We start from the raw sequence: 26264 nt of genomic DNA on the forward strand, positions 1-26264 counted from the left end.
CGGAGAAATGATAGCAGGGCTAAAAATTCCTTTCTGGCCACTCAGTAATCCATTCACTTGACACTTTGTGGAATGATCTTCCTAATTAGGTAGTTGAATTTCAAAAGTTCAAATTTGTTATGTTGAACACTGACATACATCTCTCTATAGTTAATGTATGAAAGATCTATTTTATTGTTGTTACTCTTCTTAGAATAACTTATTCTAATTGTTCATTACTTCTCTTGGAGTTTGTTTATATCCTTATTTCATTTAATCTCTGGGCTATATTTCCCTGTTGGAGCCCTCGGCTTTATAGCATCCTGCTTCTCCATCTAGGGTTGTAGCTCAGCTAATAATAATAATAATAATAATAATAATAATAATAATAATAATAATAATAATAATAATAATAATAATAATAATAATAATAATAATATTATTATTATTATTATTATTATTATTATTATTATTATTATTATTATTACAACAACAATAACAACAATAATAATAGTAATAATAATTAACAACAACAACAACAACAACAACAACAATAACAAAATAATAATAATAATAATAATAATAATAATAATAATAATAATAATAATAATAATAATAATAATAATAAGAATGGGGTGTGTGTTTTGGTGGGTAGATGAATGCAATAGGAAATTGTACCTATTTAGTTGAAGGGAACTCGCGCTTAGATCTGCCAATGCATAATGGTTTATATACTTTTCGAATTATAGAAGTTTCTACCTAAAGCTCAGGCCTAAAGTAGAAGAAAGTGAAGTTTGTTTTCGTTCTGACATTTTTATTCCATTTTAGTTATTAAACATATTTTTTTTTTTTTCAAACGTGAAATATCAGGCTTTAGATTGTATAAAATTAGGATTTTTCTAGAATATATTTTTTTAAAGAAACATGAAATTTCAAACAGATTGTATAAAATCTGGAGTTTTCTCTAGTATATACACATCATTTTTTTTTTCATCGTTACATAGCTGAATAACAAAAGATATTTAGAACAAATTTCTTCGTAATTATAAACTTTCTAAATATTGTATCGAGAATATTTTTAACAAGTAATTAATATAAATTGATTTTCCTTTCAGACAAGCCATCGCTTCAAGACCATCTTAAGTCATTTCAATCCATCCATTAAGTTTATTCAATACATCTTAAGCCATCATAATGTATTCGCCTTAGTTTTAAAGTACATGAAGTTTGGCAAAACGTCAGTCAAGTCGAGAAGCACCTCGTTAAAGTAGAAATCTTGGAAGTTTTAACAACTCGTCCATCAAAGTCATTTGCTTTCAAAGCGTTAATATATATGGAGAATTAGTGTTGGTAAATTTAATGTTTTTTTTTTTTTTTTTTTTTTTTTTTTTTTTTTTTTTTTTTACAAGGAATTCTTAAGATATTCCTTAAAAAGGGCATTATTGTAAAGCAGCTTCACGAGTATTTGCGGTTATAGAGCTTTGAACTAATGGTAAAATTACGTTTATTTTATTTTTTACTTTAACAAGGAACTCGTAAGATATTTTATTGTAAAGTAACATAATTATAAAAAAGCACTATTGCTGGGCTAACTATTATATAAAAATCAATATTGCTAGGCTAATTATAAACGCGATCTTTGAACTAATGGTAAAAAAAATTCATTTTTTACTTTATCAAGGAACTGTTAAAATATTTCATTAGAAATTAACATTATTATAAAATAGCTATATTGCTGGTCTAACAGTAAGCGTGACTTTTGAGCCAATGGCAAAAGAATTTATTTCTTTCAGTTTTTTCCTTAATCTTTAGCGACATAGAGTCGATTTTTTATTCGAAAACTATTTGATTAATTGTGATATTAAAAAGTAACATTGTAATGCAGCACTACGGGTATTTGCGGGGCTAACTGTAAGCGTGTGATTTAAACTTATGGTAAAATTAGGTTTATATTTTCACTTTTCCTTTTTTTTTTTTTACTTCAATCTCCAGCTACCTAGAGTCGATTTTTTTTTTAGAGAACTACATGATTAGTTGTAATATTGAAAATAACATTATAATGCAGCACTACGGGTATTTGTAGGGCTAACTGTAAGCATGAGCTTTGAACTAATGGTAAAATTGCGTTTTTATTTTTCACTTTTTTAATCTTTAGCTACCTAGAGCTGAAAGTTTTTTTTTTATTTTCTTTATAAAACTACTTGGTTTTGATATTGAAAAGCAAGGTTAATTATTATTGGAAACGTCGATTTCTTCTAGGGTAACCTACCATTAACATACTTGAAATATAAAAAGAAAAATAGAGCGAAATTAACTGTTAAGCGTAAAGTGTTCCAAAAAAGAAAAAGTTTCAACTAAGTATTCTGTCAAATATATAAATACCAATGAATATAACGAGAATAAAAAAAAAATTATTGGTAAGAAAGAGTAATTTTTAAGATTTAAATTTGTAAATCAAATCGTAGCTATATAAGAACTTGGGATGTATTGAATAAACTTAAATATCGAAATGACTAAAGACATCTGCTGAACACACTACAAGCAAACAATTGTCAGGCTGAGAAGACACGGATGATTTCAAGCAATTAGAACTGAGATGCAGTTCGACTGTTTATCCAGATGAAATGGATACTTACAGGTGAGTTTATGAAATTTGAACGTCTTTCTCCTGCAGTTTGTTCGTGTTATGAAATAATCATTGTAATGACTTGTCTTGCTAAACTAGCACTGAAGGTTTTATATATAGTTCGTAGCCTAGTACACTAGTTAACTCTGGAAATTAGAACTTCAAGTACAGTTCATAGCTTTTTACCAGAAATGTTAAATGGAATCATTTTTATGTATCTTCCCAAGAATTTTGCGAACACAGTTTTGTAGTTTAAGAATTGTCGACATGTAGTTAACTCTGGAAATTAGAACTTAAAATACCGTTCATTAGAACTTAAAATACCGTTCATTATTACTTAAAAACCGTTCATTAGAACTTAAAATACTGTTCATTAGAACTTAAAATACCGTTCATTAGACCTTAAAATACCGTTCATTAGAACTTAGATTACAGTTCATTAGAACTTAAAATACAGTTCATTAGAACTTAAGATACAGTTCATTAGAAATTAAAATACAGTACATTAGAACTTAGATTACAGTTCATTAGACCTTAAAATACCGTTCATTAGAACTTAGAATACAGTTCTTTAGAACTTAGAATACAGTTCATTAGAACTTGAAATACCGTTCATTAGAACTTAAAATACCGTTCATTAGAACTTAAAATACCGTTCATTAGAACTTGAAATACCGTTCATTAGAACTTAGATTACAGTTCATTAGACCTTAAAATACCGTTCATTAGAACTTAGAATACAGTTCTTTAGAACTTAGAATACAGTTCTTTAGAACTTAAAATACAGTTCATTAGAACTTAGAATACAGTTCATTAGAACTTAAAATACAGTTTATAGAACTTAAAATACCGTTCATAGCTTTCTACCAGAAGTGTCAAATGGAATCATTTTAATGCATCCTTCCAAGAATTTTGTGAACACAATTTTGTAGTTCAAGATTTCAATGTTGAATTTTGCAACAGCTTTGATTAACGCCACTGATTAATTAAAAACCCATCCATTATAATGAGGTTGATTAAAGTACTTGTGCCTGGAGTAATCTAGATAAAACTGGTTCAGTTTCTATAAATAATTAATATTAAACTTTTGCAGGTCTGAGGAGGACAATGCTGGTATTCGCTGCAATCTATCTATTTACCAAGGCACTTCCCCCAATTGTGGGGGTAAACAACATAACAAAAAGGAACAAAAGGGGACTTTTCACCTTTTCTCTCCTCCCTGCCTGACGATGGATTCGCTTGGGTTTGATTGGTACTGCTAGGGTGCCACAACCCACAAAAGTTTAAATTTCATTGGCCAGCTCCATAAATGCTATGGTAAGTTGATTTTAATGAATTTTGCCATATCAGTTGCTAGATTGACCAGCCTCCAACTCTTTCGAGAGTTTATATGACATTGAAATTTTTGTATAAGAATATTTTTAATAATTGTTTTGACTGATAGAATTTATATATGCTATTTAACTCGATTTTTATTACTAATTAGAGGTTTGATATCCTCGACAAATGGCGCTGTACAAAAATGTCTCCAATATCAGTATCAAAACGATGATAAATTATCGTTGATTTTTTGCTAAATATTATTACAGCTACAATGGGCGCTTTAATACATTTTTTATGGTATTTTGAAGATATGTTTTCGAATTAATGATAAGAATATAGTAGGTACATGCTGAATTATTCCGAGTTTTATATATAAACACTCTCTCTCTCTCTCTCTCTCTCTCTCTCTCTCTCTCTCTCTCTCTCTCTCTCTCTCTCTCTCTCTCGATTAAGGCATAGTGAAGACCTTTGGATGGCTCCCTAATGGAGGTAAAAATGTTAGTGATTAGCTGCAAGAAGTGTTGCAATTATGTTGGTTTTTTTACAGCCAAAAACTTATCCCTTAAGAAGACCTGTTAAAAGAGTGAAGTTCGTTTACCCTCATTGGAATGAAATTTCCTGGTCGCTTACTGGTTAATATTGTCAGTAAATTTGAACCTCAAGTGTGTGCTGGGCGTCATGAAACATGTGAAGCACAGTATCCTTCGAAGTCTCTCTCTCTCTCTCTCTCTCTCTCTCTCTCTCTCTCTCTCTCTCTCTTTTTATGGAAGATTTGCTGGCGAAGCATATAAAGTTTCGAGCTTCTTGACTATACATTTTATTATTATTATTATTATTATTATTATTATCATTATTATTATTATTATTATTGTTGTTGTTGTTGTTGTTACTTGCTAAGCTACAACCCTAGTTGGAAAAGCAGGATGCTATAAGCCCAGGGGCCCCAACTAGGAAAATAGCTCAGTGAGGAAAGGAAACAAGGAAAAATAAAATTTTTAAGAATAGCAATAACATTAAACTAAATATTTCCTATATATGCTATAAAATCTTTAACAAAACAAGAGAAAGAGAAATTAGATAGAATATCGTGCCTGAGAGTACCCTCAAGCAAGAGAACTCCAACCCAAGACAGTGGAAGACCATGGTACAGAGGCTATGGCACTACCCAAGACTAGAGAACACTGGTTTGATTTTAGAGTGTCCTTCTCCTAGATGAGCTGCTTACCATAGCTAGAGTGTCTCTTCTACCCTAAAACTGTTCGTTTATGGGCATGCATTTAACGGTAGGCCTATTCTGTTTTTGTGTATGAGAATTAACATTTCCTTTTTGGTTTAGCAACGTAACCTCAAGTACCCCAAAGCAAAACGTTAAAGAGAATGACAGTACATAATAGTTTCAATTGCTACAAACTCTTTCGTAAGACTTCGTAAGGTTTTGGAGGATACTGCCATCATTACATAACCCGATCTTGCTTTATTTTATAACCCCTTCCTCTTTCAATACCAGGAAAATTCCATTTAAAGCAAAAAAAAAAAAACATAACTGGTAGTGAATTATTCTTAGTGGGTAAGTTAAGATACTGATAAAAAAAATATTTCACGAAATACCTTTTCAATTTCCTTCCCCTGAAAGGAAAAGAACACTGTTGATTGGTATGGTTATTCTTAGTAAGGTAAAAGCTCGACAAAGGAAAATTATTTCACATACTTTAGCTTGATGGCTAATTTCTGTAATCTCTTGTGGAAGCAAAACAGAATAACGCATGTTACTGTGGTTGTCCATTCAACTTTATGAGCACTTTTGACTTTGAATGTAATGAAATAAGTACCTTCCTTAATTTTATCGCAATTGAAAATGATGGGGCTTTCTTGCAAGAAGCTACTTGCCATTTATCAAGGATATGGGATGTTGTAACTCGTGATCAGATTATTTTGAGGTTTAAGATGGCTAAGAAAGGCAGTGACAGACTGTAATTGATGAATTTGATATAACGGTTTATTTATTTTTTTTTAAACAAGTTACTATATATCAAGGATATGGAATGTTGTAATTCGTAATCAGATTTTGAGGCTTGTTTGAGGTGGCAGTAACAAAGCAATTGATGTGATAGTTTACGTGTCATAGTAGCCAATTATTAGGTCCTGATCCCATTGAGTAGAAAGGTTACTGATTATTGATGTATTCTTTTAGTCTTTGCAATGGTGATATACACTAAATTATGCAATATATATATATATATATATATATATATATATATATATATATATATATATATATATATATATATATTATATATATATATATATATATATATATATATTATATATATATATATATATTATATATATATATATATATATATATATATATATATATATATATATATATATATATTATATATATATATATATATATATATATATATATATATATATATATATATATATATATATATATATATATATATATAATATATATATATATATATATATATATATATATATATATATATATATATATATATATATAATGTGTGTGTGTGTGGGGGGGTGTGTGTGTCTTGTATTTAGATGTTTCGTTAATGGCTGGAGTCTCTATGCAGCCCTGTGTTGATATATAAATTGTTTGAGATTAGCCATTCTTTCAATCAAGGGACATTGCTTGTTGCAGATATCAAGCAATTTGAGTCTCCTTTACAAACCTAAAGTTTATTAAATAGTCTGAAGGACAAAGTGAGTTTCTGAAGGTCCTCAATGACAATCTCGCCAATGGAAGGTTCCCAGTATTTGATTAAACGACAAAATAGTTTATATTGGCTGCAGGTACTGATTTCTAAAAACAATAGTCTAGTTCCTTTCTCTTTCTTTTTATTATGGTAATTCCTTAGTATATTCTTCTATTACTGAATTTTATGTCGTCTTTGCCTTACACAAGTACTGTACACCCAAGGCCAATACAAACGCACTTCCCTCTTACTACACCGCAGTAAAATTTGCAATCATAAGTCAATTCAGTAAAATTCTAAGATTAAGCTTCCTGAATTGCTAAATGTCTGTTAAATAATGGATATAATTTTGTGATATTTGTCGACTTTAAAAGCCTCTAAATACTAATCTAGATGTAATCTCTCTTATTGGAATTAGGGATAGTTTAAGCTGTAAATGATCTAAAAATCTCTCTTTCACAGGTCTGGTTGTAGTGAACGTTCAAGAACAGCAAATGTAGTCTCCACCCATTTAGAATGAAATCTGTTACTGCCACTTCAGAAGGAAATCTGTTATTACCACTTCAGAAGGAAATCTGTTATTACCACTTCAGAAAGAAATATGTTATTATCACTTCAGAAGGAAATCTGTTACTGCCACTTCAGAATTAAATCTTATACTGCCACTTCAGAAGGAAATCTGTTACTGCCACTTCAGTACGAAATCTTCTACTGCAGAATAAATGGTAAAGAATTTAACAAGTATATCACTTAAAGTTTTTACTTATTCAAAGATAAATAAGCATGTAAGTTATCATTCTGCAGTGTTTTATAATCTGGAGAGTTCAGAATATCAAATTTAGTTCTGTTATCTAGTGCTTTGTAATAGGGAAAACTAAATGGTCCAACTTGGAACATTTTGCTTATATAATGAATGGTGTTTGTTGCAAGGATCCTCCAATCTTTCTTGGAATCTGTGAAATAGTTTGTCTTCAGTATCTTGGCTAAATGTTGGTTTCTCAAGACACCCCTATCCCTTTTTTTTTTTTTTTTTTTTATGTTCAACCAGCATTCAAAGTAACTGGCCTATCCTTTACAAAATGATCATACTGATAACTATAGTCCATTTCTTTTATCGAGGCAGATTTGCACCGACTCGCAGCAGTGCCCTTTTAGCTCGGAAAAGTTTTCTGATCGCTGAATCTGATTGGTTAGAATTATCTCGTCCAACCAATCAGCGATCCGGAAACTTTTCCGAGCTAAAAGGGCACCGCGGCGAGTCGGTGCAAATATGCATCGCTAAAAGAAATGGACTATAGATCAGTATATCAGAACAAATTCTAGGCTGCGTTTTAAGGGTATATAATTCTTGGAGGGTCCAAAATATACATCTTCGTACATTTTGATATCTAACTAATTGCAATCTATGATTATGTCGTAATAGTCTTCCAGGATAAGACCAACTACCAAAGAGAGTTTCATATTCGTAAAATTACCTTGAAAATGTATATCATAAATCCACATTATGACGGTATCAAACGAGAAGTTGCCCCATCTTTTTATTTTTTTTTTACCTGGAAGTCCTCCTTTTTATCTGGAAGTCCTTCTTTTTATCTGGAAGTCCTTCTTTTTATCTGGAAGTCCTTCTCATTATCTGGAAATCATTCTATTTGCCCGAAAGTAATTCTTTTTACCTGGAAGTCATTCTTGTTACCTGGAAGTCATTCCTTGTGCTTGGAAGTCTTTTTTTTTTTTTTTTTTTTTTTTTTACCTGGAAGTCATTCATTTTTGCTAGAAGTCATTTTTTTTTTACCTGGAAGTCATTCTTTTTGGCTAGAAATCATTTCTTTTTACCTGGAAGTCATTCTCTTTGCCTGAAAGTCATTCTTTTTAACCTGGAAGTCCTTCTTTTTACCTAGAAGTCATTCTTTTTGCCTGGAAGTCAATCTTTTTTGCCCAGAAGTCATTCTTTTTGCCTGGAAGTCAATCTTTTTTTGCCCAGAAGTCATTCTTTTTGCCTGGAAGTCAATCTTTTTTGCCCAGAAGTCATTCTTTTTGCCTGGAAGTCAATCTTTTTTGCCCAGAAGTCATTCTTTTTGCCTGGAAGTCAATCTTTTTTGCCCAGAAGTCATTCTTTTTGCCTGGAAGTCAATCTTTTTTGCCCAGAAGTCATTCTTTTTACCTGTAAGTCATTCTTTTTTCCTGTAAGTCATTCTTTTTTCCTGTAAGTCATTCTTTTTTCCTGTAAGTCATTCTTTTTTTCCTGGAAGTCTTTCTTTTTACCCGGAAGTCTTTCTTTTTACCCGGAAGTCATACTTATTTTCTTGGAAGTCATACTTATTTTCCTGGAAGTAATTCTTATTAGCCCGGAAGTCATTCTTTTTACCCGGAAGTCATTCGTTTTACCTGGAAGTCATTCTTTTTATCTAGAAGTCATTCTTTTTACCTGGAAGTCCTCCTTTTTACCTGGAAGTCCTTCTTTTTACCTGGAAGGACTTCTTTTTTTCCTGGAAGTCCTTCTTTTTTACCTGGAAATACTCCTTTTACCTGGAAGTCCTCCTTTTTACCTGGAAGTCATTCTGTTTTCCTGGTGGTCATTCTTATTACCTGGAAGTCATTCTTTATGCCCGGAAGTCATTCTTTTTAACCTGGAAGTACTTCTTTTTACCTAGAAGTCATTCTTTTATCCTGGAAGTCATTCTTTTTTCCTGGAAGTCATTGTTTCTTTCCTGGAAGTCTTTCTTTTTACCCGGAAGTCTTTCTTTTTACGCGGAAGTCTTTCTTTTTACGCGGAAGTCTTTCTTTTTACCCGGAAGTCATTCTTTTTAACCTGGAAGTACTTCTTTTTACCTAGAAGTCATTCTTTTATCCTGGAAGTCATTCTTTTTTCCTGGAAGTCATTCTTTTTTACCTGGAAGACATTCTTTTTTCCTGGAAGTCATTGTTTCTTTCCTGGAAGTCTTTCTTTTTACCCGGAAGTCTTTCTTTTTACGCGGAAGTCTTTCTTTTTACCCGGAAGTCTTTCTTTTTACCCGGAAGTCATTCTTTTTACCCGGAAGTCATTCTTTTTACGCGGAAGTCTTTCTTTTTACGTGGAAGTCATTCTTTTTACCTGGATGTCATTCTTATTTTCCTGGTAGTCATTCTTATTTTCCAGGAAGTCATTCTTTTTACTCGGAAGTCATTCTTTTTTACCTGGAAGTCCTTCTTTTTACCTGGAAGTCCTTCTTTTTACCTGGAAATCCTTATTTTTACTTGGAAGTCATTCTTTTTACCTGGAAGTCATTCTTTTTACCTGGAAGTCATTATTTTTACCTGGAAGTCATTCTGTTTTCCTGGTAGTTATTCCTATTATCTGGAAGTCATTCTTTTTACCTGGAAGTCATTCTGTTTTCCTGGTAGTTATTCTTATTATCTGGAAGTCATTCATTTTGCCCGGAAGTCATTCTTTTTAACCTGGAAGTCCTCCTTTTTACCTAGAAGTCATTCTTTTATCCTGGAAGTCATTCTTTATTACCTGGAAGTTATTCTCTTTGCCCGGAAGTCATTCTTTTTACCCGGAAGTCTTTCTTTTTCCCGGAAGTCATTCTTTTTACCCAGAAGTCATTCTTTTTACCCAGAAGTCATTCTTTTTACCCAGAAGTCATTCTTATTTTCCTGGAAGGCATTCTCTTTGCCCGGAAGTCATTCTTTTTTACCTGGAACTCCTCCTTTTTATCTGGAAGTCCTTTTTACCTAGAAGTTATTCTTTTTTCCTGGAAGTCATTCTTTTTACCTGGAAGTCCTTCTTTTTACTTGGAATTCATTCTTTTTTTCCTGGAAGTTCTTCTTTTTACCTGGAAGTCATTCTTTTTGCCTGGAAGTCAATCTTTTTTGCCCAGAAGTCATTCTTTTTGCCTGGAAGTCAATCTTTTTTGCCCAGAAGTCACTCTTTTTACCTGTAAGTCATTTTTTTTCCTGTAAGTCATTCTTTTTTTCCTGGAAGTCTTTCTTTTTACCCGGAAGTCATTCTTTTTACCCGGAAGTCATTATTTTTACCTGGAAGTCATACTTATTTTCTTGGAAGTAATTCTTATTCGCCCGGAAGTCATTCTTTTTACCCGAAAGTCATTCGTTTTACCTGGAAGTCATTCTTTTTATCTAGAAGTCATTCTTTTTACCTGGAAGTCCTCCTTTTTACCTGGAAGTCCTCCTTTTTACCTGGAAGTCCTTCATTTTTCCTGGAAGTCCTTCTTTTTTACCTGGAAATACTCCTTTTTACCTGGAAGTCCTCCTTTTTACCTGGAAGTCCTCTTTTTTACCTGGAAGTCATTCTGTTTTCCTGGTAGTCATTCTTATTACCTGGAAGTCATTCTTTATGCTCGGAAGTCATTCTTTTTAACCTGGAAGTACTTCTTTTTACCTAGAAGTCATTCTTTTATCCTGGAAGTCATTCTTTTTTCCTGGAAGTCATTCTTTTTTACCTGGAAGACATTCTTTTTTCCTGGAAGTCATTGTTTCTTTCCTGGAAGTCTTTCTTTTTACCCGGAAGTCTTTCTTTTTACGCGGAAGTCTTTCTTTTTACCCGGAAGTCATTCTTTTTAACCTGGAAGTACTTCTTTTTACCTAGAAGTCATTCTTTTATCCTGGAAGCCATTCTTTTTTCCTGGAAGTCATTCTTTTTTACCTGGAAGACATTCTTTTTTCCTGGAAGTCATTGTTTCTTTCCTGGAAGTCTTTCTTTTTACCCGGAAGTCTTTCTTTTTACGCGGAAATCTTTCTTTTTACCCGGAAGTCTTTCTTTTTACCCGGAAGTCTTTCTTTTTACCCGGAAGTCATTCTTTTTACCCGGAAGTCATTCTTTTTACGCGGAAGTCATTCTTTTTACGCGGAAGTCATTCTTTTTACCTGGATGTCATACTTATTTTCCTGGTAGTCATTCTTATTTTCCAGGAAGTCATTCTTTTTACTCGGAAGTCATTCTTTTTTACCTGGAAGCCCTTCTTTTTACCTGGAAGTCCTTCTTTTTACCTGGAAGTCCTTCATTTTACCTGGAAATCCTTATTTTTACTTGGAAGTCCTTCTTTTTACTTGGAAGTCATTCTTTTTACCTGGAAGTCATTCTTTTTACCTGGAAGTCATTATTTTTACCTGGAAGTCATTCTGTTTTCCTGGTAGTCATTCCTATTATCTGGAAGTCATTCTTTTTACCTGGAAGTCATTCTGTTTTCCTGGTAGTTATTCTTATTATCTGGAAGTCATTCATTTTGCCCGGAAGTCATTCTTTTTAACCTGGAAGTCCTTCTTTTTACCTAGAAGTCATTCTTTTATCCTGGAAGTCATTCTTTATTACCTGGAAGCCTCTTTTTTTTCCTGGAAGTGTCTCTTTTTTTCCTGGAAGTCTCTTTTTTTTTCCTGGAAGTCTCTCTTTTTACCCGGAAGTCATTCTTTTTACCTAGAAGTCATTCTTTTTACCCAGAAGTCATTCTTATTTTCCTGGTAGTCATTCTTATTTTCCTGGAAGTTATTCTCTTTGCCCGGAAGTCATTCTTTTTACCCGGAAGTCTTTCTTTTTCCCGGAAGTCATTCTTTTTACCTAGAAGTCATTCTTTTTACCCAGAAGTCATTCTTTTTACCCAGAAGTCATTCTTTTTACCCAGAAGTCATTCTTATTTTCCTGGAAGGCATTCTCTTTGCCCGGAAGTCATTCTTTTTTACCTGGAACTCCTCCTTTTTATCTGGAAGTCCTTTTTACCTAGAAGTTATTCTTTTTTCCTGGAAGTCATTCTTTTTACCTGGAAGTCCTTCTTTTTACTTGGAATTCATTCTTTTTTTCCTGGAAGTTGTTCTTTTTACCTGGAAGTCATTCTTTTTGCCTGGAAGTCAATCTTTTTTGCCCAGAAGTCATTCTTTTTGCCTGGAAGTCATTCTTTTTACCTGGAAGTCATACTTATTTTCCTGGAAGTAATTCTTATTCGCCCGGAAGTCATTCTTTTTACCCGGAAGTCATTCTTTTTACCTGGAAGTCATACTTATTTTCCTGGAAGTAATTCTTATTCGCCCGGAAGTCATTCTTTTTACCCGGAAGTCATTCGTTTTACCTGGAAGTCATTCTTTTTATCTAGAAGTCATTCTTTTTACCTGGAAGTCCTCCTTTTTACCTGGAAGTCATTCTTTTTACCTGGAAGTCCTTCATTTTTCCTGGAAGTCCTTCTTTTTTACCTGGAAATACTCCTTTTTACCTGGAAGTCCTCCTTTTTACCTGGAAGTCCTCCTTTTTACCTGGAAGTCCTCCTTTTTACCTGGAAGTCATTCTGTTTTCCTGGTAGTCATTCTTATTACCTGGAAGTCATTCTTTATGCTCGGAAGTCATTCTTTTTAACCTGGAAGTACTTCTTTTTACCTAGAAGTACTTCTTTTTACCTAGAAGTCATTCTTTTATCCTGGAAGTCATTCTTTTTTCCTGGAAGTCATTCTTTTTCACCTGGAAGACATTCTTTTTTCCTGGAAGTCATTGTTTCTTTTCTGGAAGTCATTCTTTTTACCCGGAAGTCATTCTTTTTACCCGGAAGTCATTCTTTTTAGCCGAATTGTCATTCTTTTTACGCGGAAGTCATTCTTTTTACCTGGATGTCATTCTTATTTTCCTGGTAGTCCTTCTTATTTTCCTGGAAGTCATTCTTTTTACTCGGAAGTCATTCTTTTTTACCTGGAAGCCCTTCTTTTTACCTGGAAGTCCTTCTTTTTACCTGGAAATCCTTCTTTTTACCTGGAAATCCTTCTTTTTACCTGGAAGTCATTCTTTTTACCTGGAAGTCATTATTTTTACCTGGAAGTCATTCTGTTTTCCTGGTAGTCATTCCTATTATCTGGAAGTCATTCTTTTTACCTGGAAGTCATTCTGTTTTCCTGGTAGTCATTCTTATTATCTGGAAGTCATTCATTTTGCCCGGAAGTCATTCTTTTTAACCTGGAAATCCTTCTTTTTACCTAAAAGTCATTCTTTTATCCTGGAAGTCATTCTTTATTACCTGGAAGTCTGTCTTTTTTTCCTGGAAGTCATTCTTTATTACCTGGAAGTCTCTCTTTTTTTTCCTGGAAGTCTCTCTTTTTTTCCTGGAAGTCTCTCTTTTTACCTGGAAGTCATTCTTTTTACCTAGAAGTCATTCTTTTTACCCAGAAGTCATTCTTATTTTCCTGGTAGTCATTCTTATTTTCCTGGAAGTTATTCTCTTTGCCCGGAAGTCATTCATATTACCCGGAAGTCTTTCTTTTTCCCGGAAGTCATTCTTTTTACCTAGAAGTCATTCTTTTTACCCAGAAGTCATTCTTTTTACCCAGAAGTCATTCTTTTTACCCAGAAGTCATTCTTATTTTCCTGGAAGGCATTCTCTTTGCCCGGAAGTCATTGTTTTTACTCGGAAGTCATTCTTTTTTACCTGGAACTCCTCCTTTTTATCTGGAAGTCCTCCTTTTTACCTGGAAGTTATTCTTTTTTCCTGGAATACATTTTTTTTTCCTGGAAGTTCTTCTTTTTACCTGGAAGTCATTATTTTTACTTAGAAGTCATTCGTTTTGCCTGGAAGTCATTCGTTTTGCCTGGAAGTCATTCGTTTTGCCTGGAAGTCCTTCGTTTTGCCTGGAAGTCCTTCTTTTTACCTGGAAGTCCTTCTTTTTACCTGGAAGTCATTATTTTTACCTGGAAGTCCTCCTTTTTACCTGGAAGTCATTGTTTTCCTGGTAGTCATTTTCATTACCTGGAAGTCATTATTTTTACCTGGAAGTCATTCATTTTGCCTGGAAGTCCTTCTTTTTACCTGGAAATCATTATTTTTACCTGAAAGTACTTCTCTTTACCTGGAAGTCATTATTTTTACCTGGAAGTCATTATTTTTACCTGGAAGTCATTATTTTTACCTGGAAGTCATTATTTTTACCTGGAAGTCATTCTTATTTTCCTGGAAGTCATTCTTTTTATCTGGAAGTCCTCCTTTTTACCTGGAAGTCCTTCTTTTTACCTGGAAGTCCTTCTTTTTACCTGGAAGTCATTATTTTCACCTGGAAGTCCTCCTTTTTACCTGGAAGTCATTATATTTACCTGGAAGTCATTATTTTTACCTGGAAGTCGTCCTTTTTACCTGGAAGTCATTATTTTTACCTGGAAGTCATTGTTTTTACCTGCAAGTCCTTCTTTTTACTTGGAATTCATTCTTTTTTCCTGGAAGTTCTTCTTTTTACCTGGAAGTCATTATTTTCACCTGGAAGTCCTCCTTTTTACCTGGAAGTCATTATATTTACCTGGAAGTCATTATTTTTACCTGGAAGTCGTCCTTTTTACCTGGAAGTCATTATTTTTACCTGGAAGTCATTGTTTTTACCTGCAAGTCCTTCTTTTTACTTGGAATTCATTCTTTTTTCCTGGAAGTTCTTCTTTTTACCTGGAAGTCATTATTTTTACTAGGAAGTCATTCGTTTTGCCTGGAAGTCCTTCTTTTTACCTGGAAGTCATTATTTTTCCTGGAAGTCCTCCTTTTTACCTGGAAGTCATTGTTTTCCTGGTAGTCATTTTTATTACCTGGAAGTCATTATTTTTACCTGGAAGTCATTCATTTTGCCTGGAAGCCCTTCTTTTTACCTGGAAATCATTATTTTTACCTGAAAGTACTTCTCTTTACCTGGAAGTCATTATTTTTACCTGGAAGTCATTATTTTTACTGGAAATCATTATTTTTACCTGGAAGTCATTCTTATTTTCCTGGAAGTCATTCTTTTTATCTGGAAGTCCTCCTTTTTACCTGGAAGTCCTTCTTTTTACCTGGAAGTCCTTCTTTTTACCTGGAAGTCCTTCTTTTTACCTGGAAGTCCTCCTTTTTACCTGGAAGTCATTATTTTCACCTGGAAGTCCTCCTTTTTACCTGGAAGTCATTATTTTCACCTGGAAGTCCTCCTTTTTACCTGGAAGTCATTATTTTACCTGGAAGTCATTATTTTTACCTGGAAGTCGTCCTTTTTACCTGGAAGTCTTTATTTTTACCTGGAATTCCTTTTTTTTACCTGGAATTCCTCCTTTTTACCTGGAATTCCTTCTTTTTACCTGGAATTCCTCCTTTTTACCTGGAATTCCTCCTTTTTACCTGGAAGTCATTCTGTTTTCCTGGTAGTCATTATTATTACCTGGAAGTCATTATTTTTACCTGTAAGTCCTTCTTATTACCTGGAAGTCCTTTTTTTTTACTTGGAAGTCCTTCTTTTTACTTGGAAGTCCTTCTTTTTACCTTTAAGTCATTCTTTTTACCTGGAAGTCATTCTGTTTTTCTGGTAGTCATTCTTATTACCTGGAAGTCATTCTTTTTACCTGGAAGTCCTTCTTTTTACTTGGAAGTCCTTCTTTTTACTTGGAAGTCCTTCTTTTTACTTGGAAGTCCTTCTTTTTACTTGGAAGTCCTTCTTTTTACCTGGAAGTCCTTCTTATTACCTGGAAGTCCATCTTTTTACCTGGAAGTCCTTCTTTTTACTTGGAAGTCCTTCTTTTTACTTGGAAGTCATTCGTTTCACCATCATTCAATTGCTATGCCAAGAACCATCTTTTACGCACGTGTAGGCAGAATACACCTTACGCTATTATGATATATATATATATATATATATATATATATATATATATATATATATATATATATATATATATATATATATATATATATATATATATATATATATATATATATATATATATATATATATATATATATATATATATATATATATATATATATATATATATATATATATATATATATATATATATATATATATATATATATATATATATATATATATATATATATATATATATATATATATATATATATATATATATATATATATATATATATATATATATATATATATATATATATATACAGTAATTTAGGTATATCGACTTGAGTGGGGTTCAGAATACATTGGTTACTAATAAACACTAACATCATAAACCAATTATGTAGTGAGGTCAAGAATACTTAGCTACAAATAAACACTAACATCATAAACCAGTTATGTGAGTGAGGTTAAGAATACTTGGCTACAAACAAACACTAACACCATAAATAAATTCATAATCACTTAAAAAAAACAGCTATATTATTTTTCAGTCAATGAAGGAATCTTATTAATCGAGTAGATAAGACTCCAAATATATAGATGTACCAAAAGACATCACAAAATTAAATTTAGCCTACTAATTAAGATCCGTGCAAATATTATATCCAACATCTTTGTATCTTCCTTTATACCAGCGGTAACACCCGGCAGAATTGTTGCACACTGCATTAAAATGGCAACCATAAAGGTGTGTACATATTACATCAATTTTCATCACCTGACTAACACAAAGATATTAAACTTCTGGAGTGTTTTATAAAAATGGGAAAGACTACTTGGCCAATCTGTCATATTCCTTACAAGTGCCTCTAAAATTTCGTTATCATCAGCACGCACAGTACCCAATCCACACATAAAAAGGTCCTGTGTGCATGGATATGCAACATTAGATCAGATCAACAGAAATGCAAAGGAAGACAGAATTGTGGAAACATCGGCTAACTACATTGAAATACTACGATTTTCAATTTTTTATAGAATGGTCTCTGTTATAACGATGCAAGAATTTTCTACCTAATGTTTTTATTGGTTCCTATTTATCAACAAATAAAAACTTCCTTTACACATTGTATCACCAAAAATCAAAGTTTAAAGAAAATGCACCGTGTAGTTTTGCAATGTATTTATTTCTAACAATTCTAGAATATTGCATATAGGCCTATCCATTTAAAATCCTGTATGGATATTCAGTTACATTTCCAGAAACTGTAATAATATTGACAATAGATTAGGTTGAATAATTTTGTTTGCATTCATAATTATGTCAAATATAAGTGATCTAAGATTTGTAACTGCTGTTCTATCTTAATTCAGAAAAATATCCAATACTTGACCCAATGAAAAGTGAGAACCGAATTAAAAACAATTTCTATTAATATACTGCGTCTAATTATTGTATGATTATCTATATTTCTAAAGCTATGAATGGCCAAATGCACATAAACAAGAAAAAACATTGAAATAAAAATAATTTTGTTTACTATCTTACATAAAAGAAAACGTACCGCCATAATTAGGAGAAAACGATAAAATTTAATGGATGACTATTGAATATACCCTATCACAAAATTTCAAAAGATACAAAGGTAAATTTGTTGCCATATCTAACACATTATGATAAGCGTAAAATAATATAATTTTACAAATTTTAAAACCATATTTCACTAGAATGATTATTATAATCTTGAAGTAGACACTTCAAGATCTCAGTACATTAATAAACAGCTTCCATAATTTCAACCCACACCCTTTTCCTCCAACACTGCTGCCCATAGAGCGACAGAAATATCCTTTGTAGATATTCATTAGGTTCAGTTATTTATTTCTAGGTGTTTTTACATTGTTCACTTGGGAAATAACTCAAGAGTATGAGTATTCCCAGCAAGGTAGAAGTCGGGAGGAATTTTTTTTTTTTTTTTTTTTCCATAAGTTGGTTTAAGGCTAATTATGATCAATAGAAGAACAACCTTTGATTTGTACACACCAGATATGATTGTGGATGTTGTGAAGAACATATTTTATAAGAGAATAATTACCTGGTGACATGAAAAGGAAAGTAAATATATAACAATAGAATGTACCTTCAGCTTTTATCGTGTCATATGTCCTTTTTATATAGAATTTTCTGCATTCAATTTGGTTATTAAAAAGAGGGACACTTTTGTGGTATATATCTAGAATCTAGATTGTCAACCTTCACATACTAATATAGGCCTAACTGACAGTGATACAATAGTGTTATTTTTTTTCTTTTTTTTACAGGTTTCAATGCTTCAAATGTAAAGTTAAACCTCATTTGACCCAACTTTAAAAGCTTTGTATCGTCTTCAGCATCATCTGAATATCCACGTTACTGATGAATGATCGGTAAGTTAGCAAGCACCATATTTTCTTAACTCAATCATAGGTGAAGCAGCATGTATCTTATTAGAGGTGTATCTTATTGCATGGATAAGGCAGAATAATAGTTATTTTTAATTCATTTACTTAATTCATAGTAAAATGGAAAAGGAAATTCAAATATTAAATGACTTTCTGCATAGAATAGGGACAGGTTTGTTGCTATCAACAGCCAAATGTCGTATGGAATAGATAGAAAATTCCAAAATTGTATTGTACTCGTGATTTCTGGATCTCATCGATAATATATATATATATATATATATATATATATATATATATATATATATATATATATATATATATATATATATATATATATATATATATATATATATATATATATATATATGTATATATATATATATATATGTGTGTGTGTGTGTGTGTGTGTGTGTGTGTGTAGATTTAAATTATCTATTACAGAATCCCTGTTGAACTACCTATTTCGAATCCTTTTTATAGCAACTAACAATTCAAGAAACTGGTTTGTGCATAACAATAAATGTAGTCTTAAACCAATATAATCTATAACAATTCGATCTTGTTTACATGCTTAACAACACATTTAAAATGCCTACCACAATTTGTGGGCCTAGTTAGGCTGCTTTTCCAATTGATAAATTAGTTTAATGCACCTTAATGACTAATGATATATTCTGGGAAAGATTTAGGGTATTCTTTTTAATCAGTAAAATTTATTATTTATAATTATTAATCAGTCAAGTTTCCATATAAATTGTCTTTTTTTTACAGGTTCATTCGTTCAGCAAATGAAGAAAGTATCTGCTTATGAATGTGCAAAAAGCAGGTGGAAAAAATATTACTCATTCTGGAGAAAAATTAAATTTCCTCACCAGATTGAAATGAAGCATTATATAGAGGAAAATATTCTACGAAAATGAATAATACGTAAATTACAAAAGTTTGGTTATAGGCAAAGTAGGGAAGAGCCTGCTGCTTATAGGAAAAAAAGACAGTATGAAATAGAAAGAGATACTGGTGTAAATATACCAGAATTAGTGAAAATGTTTGAGTAATATCAACAGTTAATAATAAATGCTATGCTTACTATGAAGTGCCGAGGACAGAATACATAGAAAATATTTCTAAGTTATGTGTAGGGGCATTGAAAATTATGAAGTACGTTTATTTGAAATAACACCTTCATGCACATGGCACATTTTTATTAAGGAATATCTACCCCGAACTATAACGTTGCATATACACAAATTGAGCTTGAAAGCAGATGGACGAAATGAAGGTGTTGATAACAGCAGGACCTCCAAAGGCAAACCAGAGCTTGAAAGCAGATGGGCTGAATGAGTGTTAATAAGCGCAAGACCTCCAAAGGCAACCCGGAGCTTGAAAGCAGAGACTGAATGAAAGTGCTACTAAGAGCAGGACCTCCAAAGGCAAACCAAAGTGTGAAAGCAGATAGACTGAATGAAAATGCTATTGAGAGCAGGACCTCCAAAGGCAACCCAGAGCTTGAAAGCAGGGACTGAATGAAAGTGCTACTAAGAGCAGGACCTCCAAAGGCAAACCAAAGTTTGAAAGCAGATGGACTGAATTAGAATGCTAATAACAGCAGGACCTCCAAAGGCAAACCAAAGCTTGAAAGCAGATGGACTGAATTAGAATGCTAATAAGAGCAAGACCTCCAAAGGCAAACCAAAGTTTGAAAGCAGATGGACTGAATTAGAATGCTAATAACAGCAAGACCTCCAAAGGCAAACCAAAGTTTGAAAGCAGATGGACTGAATTAGAATGCTAATAAGAGCAAGACCTCCAAAGGCAAACCAAAGTTTGAAAGAAGATGGACTGAATTAGAATGCTAATAACAGCAGGACCTCCAAAGGCAAACCAAAGCTTGAAAGCAGATAGACTGAATGAAAATGCTATTGAGAGCAGGACCTCCAAAGGCAACCCAGAGCTTGAAAGCAGGGACTGAAAAAGTGCTACTATGAGCAGGATCTCCAAAGGCAAACCAAAGTTTGAAAGCAGATGGACTGAATTAGAATGCTAATAAGAGCAAGACCTCCAAAGGCAAACCAAAGTTTGAAAGCAGATGGACTGAATTAGAATGCTAATAACAGCAGGACCTCCAAAGGCAAACCAAAGCTTGAAAGCAGATAGACTGAATGAAAATGCTATTGAGAGCAGGACCTCCAAAGGCAACCCAGAGCTTGAAAGCAGGGACTGAAAAAGTGCTACTATGAGCAGGATCTCCAAAGGCAAACCAAAGTTTGAAAGCAGATGGACTGAATTAGAATGCTACTAAGAGCAGGACCTCCAAAGGCAAACCAAAGTTTGAAAGCAGATGGACTGAATTAGAATGCTAATAAAAGCAGGACCTCCAAAGGCAAGCCAGCTCTTGAAAGTAGGGACTGAATGAAAGTGCTACTAAGAGCAGGACTTCCAAAGGCAAACCAGAGCTTGCTTGAAAGCAGATCGACTGAGTGAGACTGCTATTAAAACCAGGACCTCCAGAGTCAGGATAAGAGGTGGAAAGCAGATAGGTCATATTAGGATACAGGAGAAGGAAGCCTAAAGCCAAAAAGAGATTGAAAGCAGATGCATTGATTTAGGGGCTTTTAGGAGTACCACCTCCAAAGACAAAATAAAGCTTGCAAAAAGATGAACCAAATAAGGATATTAATAGGAGGATGACCTCCAAAGGCAAAACGAAGCTTGAAAGCAAATTGATTGGATTAGGATGCTAATAGAAGGTCTTCCAAAGCACAAACTGAGCTTGAAAACATTGAATGAATGGGGGTGCTAATAAGAGCAGGACCTCCAAAGGCAAACTAGAGCTTAAAAGCAAGTAGACCTGATGAGGGTGCTGATAAGAGCATGACTTCCAAAGGCAAAACAAAGCTTGAAAATAGATGGACCAAATTAGGATGCTAATAGGAGGACGATTTTCAAAGTCATGCAGATCTTAAAAGCAGGTGGACCTAATGAGGGTGTTAATAGGAGGACCTTTAAAGTTGAAACGACTTGAAAGTCTGATAGACTGGAGACAAAATAGAGCTTGAAAGCATATGGATGAAATGGGGGTGCTAATAGGAAGATGACCTCTGAAGGCAAAACAGAATTTCGAAGTAGATGGGCCTAATGAATAATGATTGCATGAGGATCTCTGAAGGTAAAACAAAGCTTGAAAACAGATGAACTGAATGAAGGTGCTAATTGGACTTCCAGAAGCAAAATAGAGCTTGAAAGTAGATGAACCAAATGAAAGTGCTTATACGAGGCATGCCTCCAAAGGTAAAACCAAGCTTGAAAGCAGACGTACTGAATGAAGGTGCTAATAGGAGGGCCTCCAAATTTAAAACATATCTTGAAAGCATATGAATCAAATGAAGGTATTAATGGAGAACCTCCAAAGGCAAAATAGAGATTGGAAAGAGATAGACAACATGGGGATACTAATAGGAGGAGGACCTCCAAAGCCAAATAGAACTTGAAAGCAGAGGACTAAATGAAGGTGTTAATGGAGGAACTCCAAAGGCAAAATAGATCTTGTAAATAGATGGACCAAATGAGGATACTAATAGGAGAAGGACCTCCAAATTTAAAAGATCTTGAAAGCAGATGACCAAAGGAAGGTGCTAATAGGAGGAGAAACATCTCCAGAAGCAAATCAGTTTGAAAATATAGGACTGGAAGTAATGGATGTTATAAAATATATATGTATAGGGGCAAGAAAGAGGGAGAAGCATTAGGTCTTGTGATGGTCTACCCATTTAAATTAGATTGCAGTAACCGGCACTGTGATTAGGGTGCCTATTCAACAGTGAAGTGCAACCTTGGATGAAGATCGTACAATTGTACGATAAAATAAAAATTAAGGAGAGGTTGGAAAGAAAGATAGGATTGGAAGTGAATGGACATTTTTTCTTTTTATTATTGTAAACTGATCTGCTGCCCAAGATCCAAAAGACTACAACCAAATTATGGCCTTGGTATGGAAAGTAATCTTGTTATAAATGGAGAAATTATAAAGAAAACAAGAGGGATACATACGTAAAGTAAAATTGATATGAAAGCTATATACAATAAAACATGAATTATGTTAACATGCTCAATAGAAAAGCATTTGCACTAAGTTTGAACTTAAGAAGTTCGACAATTTGGTCACAACAAGAATTAAAATTCAAGAATACTGGCTACATGGAACCATTCTGGAACTAGGCACTGGTGCATTTGCAAGACAGATATAGAGGTCTCTACATGGTACCAAGAAGGAACCAGATTTAGACAGTGAAACCCATATCTTACCTGGTAAGTGTTAGAGTATATAGATGTTTGGAGCTAGGGTATGGCTAATTGTTGTTTTGATATATTGTAAATTCAATAACTTTAAAATTAATTGATTTAATCCTTTTTTGTCATTTCAGGGAATAAACTTAACCTCAGGAGCAGAATCTAGAAATTCAGACATTACATCTCTTAATTGTAAGCATCGTGAACATATTGAAAGAAGTTATCTACGAACATTGAAGAAAATCTTCCTTGTCTATTTTTGCAGTGAGGTAGGTATTTAGAGAGCATAAAATTTTATATATTCCTTTTGGGAATGTTAAAACTAAAGTAAGATACTTGGTTTCTTATATACTCTTTTGGAGAATGTTTAAACATAAGATACTTGGTTTAAGAAGATACATAAGTATTAATTTTATAGGACTCCAAATGATAAAATAAAAAAAATACAGGACAGAGTTTGGGGAGGAAATTTAATATTCAAATTATAAAAAGGGTTAAAATTCAACCAAAAGGAATATTACTGCCATTCTTTCTTTAGGTATTCTTAAGAAATTTGTTGATAAAGTAACATGTAGTTACAATAGTACAGGGGTGAAGTGAGCTAAGTATTTTAATATCCATACAGTTTATATGAAAGAAATTCTACTTTAGTGAAATATTCAAGTAACGATTAGTTTCATTTATTTTTCTCTTTTTTGAGGATTGTTTATTGCCTCTATTCTGTTATATAGTTTCTGTTTGACAAGTACCGTGAAGTAAGCTGAAGAATATCAGACGAACCAGAGGTGTATGATGATTTTTTATTTTAAAAAAAAATCCCTTGACAATTTAAAGTTCAAATTATACTGTATAGCTTATAACTATACCCAAGTAATAATAATAATAATAATAATAATAATAATAATAATAATAATAATAATAATAATAATAATAATAATAATAATAATAATGATGATGATGATGATGATGATGATAATAATATACACTTAGATGTTAATATAACTATATTTCATTGAATGTAATGAATAGATTATGAAACCTTTGCCACACTTCTTTCAGAATAATTTCTTCATAAAACACACTTAGACGCCCAATATGCTTCAAATGAGCTCCTGGCCACCTTACCCTTATCAGTAAAACGGACATATGCTACGTTTAGGCCTGGTAATAGTTAAATGTCTTCATTCTAGTACATTGTAATCTGGTACATATTACTATGACAAGGCATAATTAACTTGTTCCTCGTCTTTCCAGGTAATGAGTATCTGCAGATTGCAAGAACCAATCAGCCACCAAGATATTGTTTACATGTCTTGGCCATAACATCACAAGTGAAAGAAAAAGAACGTTCCCTTCAAGAAATAACGACAACTATAATTGTGAAATTCACCGGAATGTATTTTAGATGGATACATTTACATATGTTGATTATAGGCTATGAAGGAAATTAATCAGGAAAACTGTACCAAGTTTTTGAAGTTAGTTTAGTTTAGACTTCTGCAAATAGATAAAATTTCTTTATCTCATTGCAATGTCAAGCTTAGCATGATACTGTTTTTTTAGTTTAATGCTAATATTAGCTTCAACTGTCTGTAGTACCTAATCATTCAAATGTATTAGAATTCAGCTTTGCAAGAAAAACTACTGCCTACTTAAACATCAGGTAGTTCAGTGCATACTATACATCAGTGCCATGAGAGCAGGTCTTAGGAAGTCTAATTTAGTTGGTTCAATATCAGAAAAAGTGAGTTCTGGGCTATCATCGTTCGCTAGTTTAAACGTGATATTTATACGGTCAGAGCATCCATTACTGATCTAGATACAATGGGTTTTTTTTACAAAAGTTTGTTAGAACATTAAGAGAAAATCGCGTTAGTTACAAAGAATATGATTTATGTTTATCACATTTTTCTTTGTAGTATATAAGGATAATTCTGTGACGTAGAACCAACGAATGAATTTAGGTAATCATGAAAATAACAGCTGATAGTCTACGCTGTTTCAAATAGTTGAACTAGCTTCCATTATAATAGGGATATATGTTAAAAGCATTTATTGCAAATCAGTTACGGTAAAGTTCTGAATCAATATTTGTCAGCTTTTAATTATTGCATTGGTACTTAGATATTTAGGTTGTCAAAATTTATTTAGATACAGGGGGCATATCTGACTGGATTCCAGGATAGTTTCAGTCAATGATATGAATTATTCAAGAATAGAATCTAAAGACAAAGGCAAATTTGTCATAATTTTCATGTATTCTATAGACTTGTAGATTTAGTTAGATTTATGATAAAATTAGGTGCATTTTGATAAATTTAAAGGGTAGATTTAGTAAAAACCAATATTTTTACCATGTTGGGTATCTTATCAAGTGCATATCTCAAGACACTGTTGGCGAGTGGATATTCCAAATTGAAAATGTTACTTTCAAGGTAGTTGAGCATTGAAAACAATATTTTAGGTGTAAATGGTAAGAATCTATAAGCAGTCTTAATAGAGATCCCATTATTGAAGAGGGAGTATTTTGTATCAGGGTATGAATTAGCAAGTAAACTCGAAAGTGAAAATTTGAAAGGAGTCTAGTACTTTGTTGATAAGGTATTGAAAATCGTATTGAAGTTACCCTAAGAAATTTAGTTTTAGTTTTTTTTAGTATTTTAAAATCAATATCTTTAAATAAAGTACAGCTTCAAGGGAAGTTTGGTGGTTGTTCACCCCTAGATAAGGGTTTGAAATTGTAGAAAATATTTTACACATGAAATTGAAAAGTAAAGCTAGACTTGAATTGATGGTTTAAGAGGAGTCTTGGATAGTGGGTAAGGATATCTTAGGTATACTCAAAGACAGATCAGTAGCCTCGATTATGAAAGGGTTTATTCTGATCAGTCTCTCGAAAGCTTATCATTTTTCAATTGGGCACTGAATATTTTACAGACTTGTTATAAAGAGACAAAAACCATTCAGGAATCTGCTCTTCAATCAATAGCATCTCAAAAAGTAGCTATTTAAGTAGCCACATAGGGTAATTTCAGGGCACCAGTTATAAAGTAGACACATAAAATTAGGGTATTTTAAGAGCATCAGTGATATGTCAAGTAGTCATAATAAGTAAAATCTTATCAGAATTGTCGTGTCTCATCATAGGTATAAAGTCAGTCATATCAGTCAGTGTTTACAATTCGATTTCAATAAAGGAACATTTTTTATTTTTGTGGCTTTACGTGCGTAAAGGGAGTGAGGAATTATCTTTTGTTACTAAGAATTTAGTTATCAATAGTTCCTAACGCTACAGTGTCTTGACATATGGCTTTGTT

The 26264-nt window shown here is 32.7% G+C and overlaps 1 long non-coding RNA gene across 1 annotated transcript; it reads left to right on the forward strand.

The window, feature by feature from the left end:
• Positions 1-1355: 1355 nt before the first annotated feature.
• Positions 1356-26264, forward strand: LOC137645600 (uncharacterized). The gene is made up of 7 exons (XR_011045310.1): positions 1356-2617; positions 3699-3922; positions 7117-7379; positions 18538-18642; positions 19432-22965; positions 23082-23216; positions 24202-26264. It is a non-coding gene; the product is annotated as an uncharacterized lncRNA (long non-coding RNA).

The sequence above is a fragment of the Palaemon carinicauda genome, chromosome 8 (genome assembly GCF_036898095.1).
Source record: "Palaemon carinicauda isolate YSFRI2023 chromosome 8, ASM3689809v2, whole genome shotgun sequence".
NCBI classification, from domain to species: domain Eukaryota; kingdom Metazoa; phylum Arthropoda; class Malacostraca; order Decapoda; family Palaemonidae; genus Palaemon; species Palaemon carinicauda.